The sequence below is a fragment of the Rhinolophus hipposideros genome (assembly GCF_964194185.1).
Source record: "Rhinolophus hipposideros genome assembly, chromosome: 4".
NCBI classification, from domain to species: Eukaryota; Metazoa; Chordata; class Mammalia; order Chiroptera; family Rhinolophidae; genus Rhinolophus; species Rhinolophus hipposideros.
This window is the reverse complement of record NC_138050.1, coordinates 17,670,878-17,676,934: the sequence shown is the minus strand read 5'-3', so window position 1 is coordinate 17,676,934 and position 6,057 is coordinate 17,670,878.

The window sequence follows — 6,057 nt, the reverse complement described above, 5'->3', positions numbered from 1 at the left end:
AATATAGTTACGTATAAACATCCAGCATAATACTTGTCCCTGTTTTAAAAAATGAATTATTCAGGTTTATTTTGAAATCTAAGACTGAGACTTTTGAAATATATGTTTGGAGATATAACTTTTTCCTTTGTGAATTCTATAAATATAGTTTACATTGAGCACAAACTAAAGGAAGGAAGGAAGGAAGGAAGGAAGGAAGGAAGGAAGGAAGGAAAGAAAGAAAGGCTGGAAGGAAGGAAGGAAGGAAGGAAGGAAGGAAGGAAGGAAGGAAGGAAAGAAAGAAAGGCTGGAAGGAAGGAAGGAAGGAAGGAAGGAAGGAAGGAAGGAAGGAAGGAAGGAAGGAAGGAAAGAAAGAAAGGCTGGAAGGAAGGAAGGAAGGAAGGAAGGAAGGAAGGAAGGAAGGAAGGAAGGAAGGAAGAAAGAAAGAAGAGAGGGAGGCAGGGAAGGGGGGAGAGAGAGAGAGAGAGAGAGAGAGAGAGAGAGAGAGAGAGAGAGAGAGAGAGAGAGAAAAGAAAAAATTTGGTAGTCTTCTATGAAAGACAGATTCAGTCTTTTGCTTATGACCTCAGGAGACAGAGTTTGGGCCCAATGTGTGAAAGTGATCCTGAGGCACATTTGGGCTGAGTATAAATGGAATTGGCTGACATGTGAGGAAGCCAGTTTCCGTCTTCCAGAAAAGGTTTAATCGCAGGCTGGGGTCAGGCTAGACTAGATGACCTCTGAGATCCTTTTGAACTCTTATTCTATAATCTGGGCCTCTACTTATTAGAACAAAATGTTCTTAATTGTTTTGTCTCCTGATGTACAAATTAAGTCTGCTAATATAAATACATTTAGTTTATTTGTCTTCAGGCACCCAAGAAACACTTGGCAATATGTTTTCCATATGAGAAAAAAAGAAACTTGTAATTCATAACGTCTACTCATTCAAACTAGGCTTCTTCCATCTTGTATTAGTTTCTTAGGGTTATTGTAATAAGTTGGTACAAACCAGGTACCTGAAAACAACAGAAATGTATTCCCTCACAGTTCTGGAGGCCAGAAGGACAAAATCATCAGCAGAGCTGTGTTCCCTTGAGGGCCCTGTGGAAGTATCCTTCCTTGCCTCTCCCAGTTTCTGGTGACTGCAGACGTTCCTTGGGCTGTGAATGCATCACTCTAATCTCGTTCTCTGTCTTCACATGGCCCTTTCCTCTTTTCTCTGTGCCTCTCCTCTATGTGTGTCATGTAAAGACACTTCTCATTGGATTTAGGACCCACTTGGATTATCCAAAATCTCCTCATCTTGAGATTCTGAATTAATTCTCCAAAGTCCTTTTCTACAGATAAGATCATAGTCACAGATTCTGGGATGTGGACATAAACATATGTTGAAAAATAAAGTAATCTTTCATAGGAGGACAATAAGAATGCCCAACTTTCTTTAGAGTTACTAAGAAGTGGTACATTTTCAATGATGCCTAAAGAATTTCATGGAGAAGATGAGAGTTTATTTTTAGAAGGTCTTTTAATTCCAGGAAACCTTTTCCATTGAAACCACACCACAAATATTTAAAGAGTATGCAATGTTTAACCTAAACTGTTTTCTATTCTCAAGGCACAAGAATGTAGGGAGTTACAGACAAATGCCACACTTTCCACAGGGTAAATGACTTCAATTAACATTAAGCAATTTTGATAGTGAGAGGTTTTTAGTTTGGAATGAGGTTTGTATTTGGAATGAGGTTTGTATTTTGGAATGAGGTTTGGTTTGTATTTTTGGAATGAGGAAGATAGGGTCCTTTTGATGAAGGCTTTACAGTGTAACTAGGACAGGAAGGTAAAAGAAATAAAGGACCTTATTCAGAGTGTGAAACTCCTCTAGATATAGAGCAGGCTCAGCTGGATTTATCAGAGATAACGTGGCTTATTAAAGGCAGTTTAAAATGACACATTTTGAGGCTTTGTCATTGATTTAAAAATTGAAGTTGCTGCCCTAAAGGCGAGAAAATGCTAGGAACATTCCCCATCCCCACCAGTAGCTTTTTGAAAGGTGATTCATGCTATTAGAAACCATAAATGGTGATTCTTGGTATCAGAGCATCAGAACTTGATCCTGAATTGAGTGTTATTTTTAGCTAAGCTTGGGGAACTCTGAGGCTTCTGCATTGAGGTACAGTCTCAAGGTTTTTGCGTCTTGAAGAGAGTTAATGAATGCAGTGGGCCTGTTCTTTTCTCACTGCCTGACTACTAGGAGAAAAATGCCTGAGTTTGACTCAGCCTACAGCTCTGGTGGATTTGACCTTGAACATGTACCTTCAAACTTACTTGGGGAACTGGTTGGGGAAAGTGGCTTCATGAGATACAGTGCCCACCACAATGTTATGTGAGGGGTTCAGAGATAGTCACCTCAAGATGTGCTTCTGTGGTATGCAGATTGTTTTGAGCTAAAGGCAACTTTAACTGTAGGCTCAGGAGAAATTTCTGCCTCTCCCTTGACTACCTAGAAGTTGAATTAGGGGCCTTGCTCAGAGTGGGAGATTATCAGAGATAACCTCTTTTGACCTGTCTGTAGGGCAGGACAAACTTCTCTTTACTAAACATCGGCTTATCATTCTGCAAAAACTCTTTGAAACCCCCAAGGCAATTTATCTCATCCCTAGCTCAGAATGTCTTAGATACTTATGTTCCCTTTCAGTCTCTGAACCTCTCATGCATGTGGGATCTCTGACTCAAGTATGTAGGATTCCCATACATATGTACATATATGTATTAAATATGGTTATTTTTCTCTTGTTAATTTGCTTCATGTCTGTTTGATTATTAGACCAGCCAAAAGAGCTTGAGGATAGAAGAAAGTTTAGTCTTCTCCCACAGCTGCAAAATATTCCATTTTTGGCTGCAAATGTTATAAATGCTTTGCATTACTTTTGAGAATCCTCAAGGAGAATATGGAGAGAAAGTACTGAAAATAAGGTTTTACCATTTAGAGGGAAAACTTTAAATACCTACAGTTTGTTTTCAGTGTTTTAGGTGATTTCAGTACCTCCATCAGTGACAAATCCAATCATAGTTATTAGTTCCCACTCTGTCAGTGTTCTAGCACTGAGCTATTCCAATGAGCAAAAAAACAAAAAATTCTGGACTCAAGGGAGACAACTAGCAAAACACACACCAACTAAATTACCTAGAATGTTAGAAAATGATAAGTGCTATGAAGAAAAAATGAGCAGAGTAAAGGCAATGGAACGTGGGGGTCAGATTGCAGTAGTAAATAGGGTGGCCAGGGTGAGCCTCCTTGAGAAAGGAATAGGAAGTGCAGGATGTGAGAGATAAGTCATGTGACTATCTGGGGGCCAATGGATAAAGGCAGACAGAGTAGCCAGTGTGAGGGGCCCTTAGACAGGATTGTCCTGATGTGCTTCAGAACCAGAATGGCTGGAGCAGAGTGAACAAAAGGAATTAAAGAAAGGAAGGTCAGAGAAGTAATACGAGGTCAGATTATGGCAGGCCTCATAGCTCATTGTTTTTTTTTTTTTTGTTTAAGAACTCAGCTCACAGTAGCCTATGCGGAGATTGAACCGGTGATCATGGTGTTATTAGCACCAGGCTCTAACCAACTGAGCTAACTGGCCACCCCTCATTGTGTTTGGTTTGTACTCTGAGTGGAATGCGGAGCCATGCAGAGCTTTGATTAGACGAATAACATGATCTAACTTGAGTTTTAAAGATGATCACTCTGACTGCTGTGAGAATAGTCTGTAGATGTCAGGGGAGAAGCAGAGAGAACAGTGAGATGGCAATTTCAGAAAACACAGGTGAGAGATGAAGGAGGTGCGAACCTGCAATTAGAAGAGGAAAAGTGAGAAATGAACAAGCGTTCTGGCCTGAAGGCAAAACTATCTTGATTTCTCGATGGATTGAATGTGATGTATGAGAAACCAGGAGAGGAGTCAAGGATAACCCCATGTTTTTTTTTTTTGCCTGAACAATGAAATTGAAGAGGTTGCCATCTGCTGAGTTGAGGGCGGCTGCAGGAAGTGTGGTGTGGGTGGATGGGGGATGTAGAACAGGAATCTGCTTGCATCCTTTAGACTCCTAAGTGAAAATACCTAGTAGTTGTTTTCAGAGTCTTACAAGGTGGCAGCACCTCCATCAAGAACAAATCCAATCATAGTTATTGGTGCCCACTCTGTCAGACAGTGTTCTGGCACTGGGCTACACCAGTGAGCAAAAGAGACAAGAAAGTCTCACCTCATGGGCCTTACATCCTTGCGGAAGGAGTTGGCTATATAAGCCTGAATTCAGAGGATAGGTCTAGGTAGGAAATAATAAATTTGGGAGTCAGTTTACAGATTATATTTAAACCCACTGGACTGGATGAATGATCAAAAGTGAGTGTAGATAGAGATGAGGACAAAAAAGTGGCCCTAAAACACTTTTTTGTTTAGAGGTCATGGTTGAGAAGAGGAACCAGCCAGACAGATCAAAAGAGACCAACCAGTGAGGGAAGAGAAAAGTGAAGAAAGTCTGACATCCTAAAAAGAAAGTGAAGAAAGTGTTATCAAGGAGAAGGGGGTGATTGACGTGTCCAGGGTCACTGAGAGACCAAACACAGGGAGCAGGGAGCAGCATGGAAGTTTTTGATGACCTTTACGAGCTGAGTTTTGGTGGGGAAGTGAGAATGAAAAACTAATTGTAAACAGTATAAGGAAGGAATAGAATTGGAAACAAAATATTTAGATAATTCTTTGAAACTGTTTTGCTGCAGAAGGCAGCAAAGAAGTAGAGCAGTTGTTGGTGAGTAAAGTGGGGCTGGGGTTTTTTAAATTAGAAAAATAGCAGCAGGCGTGATGATGAGAATGAGTAGAGGATGAAAATTTTATAAGATGGGAGATGGGGTGAACTGCTGGTTCAGTTTGCAAGGGAATGGAACTATGGGAGAATGTACTCTGGCCAGGTGAAGTTCATGCGCAGTAGCTGGCAGAACTGTGGGAGCAATGCTGATGGGCGGACAACATGGTGGTGGTGGCAATCTGTAGGAGTCCTCTCTGATTTCTCCTCTTAGTGAATTAGAAAGCAAGATCTTAAGTTGAGAGTGGTTAGGAGTGGTTAGGAATGGTTTGGAGAAAGGAAATGGTGTGAAATTGGGTCAACGATGTGGAGAGGGTCTGAACAAGGACATATAGTTTGTCCAGTAGTGTCAAGGGCCCACTGTAGGTTTGGGGTTTGGAGTTACGAATTTCAAGTATAACCAGTTGACTTGCTTGTGTTTTTCTGCAGCCATTTTCAGTTGCATTTGTACAGGCACGTGGTATGTAGTAAGCAAGCTGCATTCAGCCCAGGGTGTCATCTTGCCAAGAGAGTAGGACAAATCAAAACAGGGGCAAGGAAGTCAAAGGTTTATGCAAGGCAATTTTAGAAATCTCCAAATACCCTTTGACTTACAACCTGTCCATATTAGTTTGCTAGGGCTGACATAAAAAACCAGAGACTGGGTGGTTTAAACAACAGACCTTTATTTTCTCACAGTCCTGGAGGCTGTAAGCCCAAAATCAAGGTGTTGGTTTGGTTTCTTCTGAGAGTTTTCTCCTTGGCTTGCAGATGGTCACCTTCTCACTGCATGCTCACGTGGTATTTTCTCTGTGTGCCCACATCCCTCAGTATGTTCAAATCTTCTGTCTAAATCTCCTCTTCTTATAATGATATCAGTGGGATTGGATCAGAGCCCACCTCAGGCTATTATTATCTTAACTTAATCACTTCTTAGAAGGCCCTACCTCCAAATACAGTCACATTCTGAAGTCCTGAGGCTTAGCGCTTCACCGTAAGTATTTTGATGGCGTACAATTTAGCCCCTAACTCTATCCATGTATGTAAGACATCCCAGATAGTCATCTCAATGCAACACTTTATTTGTAAAGGTTTACTTTAACTTTCTGCCCCCCGAATACAAGTTATACAGACTCTGCCTTTGGGGCCCTTCATGTAAAAGGTGTTGTTTTTTTAAGAGTTAGGGTTGATATCCTTCCTACTTTCGGATGCTTGCAGATTATTTTAATACACAGTAAAAAATAT